This window comes from Uloborus diversus, chromosome 2 (assembly GCF_026930045.1).
Source record: "Uloborus diversus isolate 005 chromosome 2, Udiv.v.3.1, whole genome shotgun sequence".
NCBI classification, from domain to species: Eukaryota; Metazoa; Arthropoda; class Arachnida; order Araneae; family Uloboridae; genus Uloborus; species Uloborus diversus.
The window spans coordinates 184559257-184561085 of NC_072732.1; positions in this window are offsets into that span (position 1 = coordinate 184559257).

Here is a 1829-nt window from a genome sequence, read left to right on the forward strand (position 1 = left end):
AACGAACTTAAAAAATTGCTTGTTTTTGCTACATTAAATTAAGCTTTATAAAGATTTTTGAACTTAGAAATATTTCTTATATTGATATCAAAAGCATTACTTATTTATTTTATTTCTATAAAGGGGGAAAAAATACAATTTTCAGATTTAAATGGAACAAAGTTTAGCATTAACTTAAAAATTCCGAAGGGAAATATATGCCTGGGATGGCCACCTATGGGGGGGGGGGGGTGTTAGGGTTATTGCACTCATGTATATGCAAAGGAAAGTTTGAAAGAGTAATACTAGACATATGTAGAAAACTTAAAACACGGTACCCTATCCTGGCCTGGATCTATACATTTTGGGCCTCCCTGCAACAAAATCTGTATGGCCCCTCCCCAGAGGTGATCAGTGTATGTTTGTAACGTTAAATAAGTCTTAGTGCTAGGTTTTTTTCAATTTTTTTTCTTCAATTTCATAGGCTGTTGGACCCCAAGATGTGGGCCACCCCACACTGCGGGGATCCTATCTCGTTCCCCCCTCCCCCACAGTCCAAAAAAGAGATTAAGAACCTCTGAATATTTCAATGGTTTAGTGGGCACACCTAGTTAAAAGATTAATTTGTATAAAGTTGAAAACTGAAATTATATTAACTAGCAGATCGAAATATTCAGAAAGAAATAGGGAAGCTAAAGGGGGGGGGGGACAAGTATTTTGATACATTATATTTTTCAACATTCGTATATGCATAAGAAACAGATGTCTCCATTTTTTTTTATATTTATTTCTCGAAAGTACACTATCTATTACTTAAAAGTTTCAACAACATTTCTATACCAAAACAATATTAGAATGATAGGTAGTTAGGTAGTAGACATTTTTTTAATGAAACAAAATTAAAACGATTCAGAGCACCAAAAAAGGACTTGTACTTATTTTGAATTTTTATGAGAAAGCAAAAAGTAAAAATTAAAAACAATTTATCAAAAGGAAAACTCATTTATTTCATGCTAAGTCTTCAGATCAATAGCATGATCTTATTGTTGTAATCTTGTTGTTGTTATAAACACAGATCTCTGTTGTTCAATTTATTTTGGTGTTATTGTATCTATAAACTTTATTTAAAACACATAATTTCCAGCATTTTCATCCGGAAAAAAATTCATTTTTTTAATGAAGCAATCAAAACCAGAGTACCAAGACAGGATTTAAAATTAAACGTTCGTGACTATTATGTTTATGTGGCAAAACAGTCTTAGTGTTTTCTGAAATAAAACGTAACTTCAAAATAGTTGATGTACAGAATATGTTTATTACTACAAAATGTTTAAAAATTCTCACTTCAAAGTGTCGTTTCCCTTAACTGTTAACAAAACATAAGTTTAATTAAAAACGTCAGTCACTAATGGGCTAATCTTCAAAAAGTGCAACTTTGCTGTCACATGCCTTTTACAGTTAAAACTAAGGAATAATTTATTATTTTTAATTTCAGCAAAAATATATCCATTTAAATCTGCCTTTTTTTTTAAAAATAATTTTTATTATTATTTTTTCCTTTTTTTTTGGGGGGGGGGGTGCAGCATGTGAATTCTCATCTCCATGTATTAGAATTTAATTGATTCAAAATAAATAAAATAAATGAAGAGATAAAAAAAGGTAAGAAAATAAAAATAAATAAATGAACGACAGATAATGCACATTAGAAATTGCTTGGGTTTTTTTTTTTTTTTTTGGAAAGGCAAGCGTTATAAAGAGTTTTAAATCTAAAAATATTTCCTGTAACCATCTAAAAAGCAATATTACTAATAAAAATGGTTTGCTTTAAAAAAAAAATTGCATGTTTACGT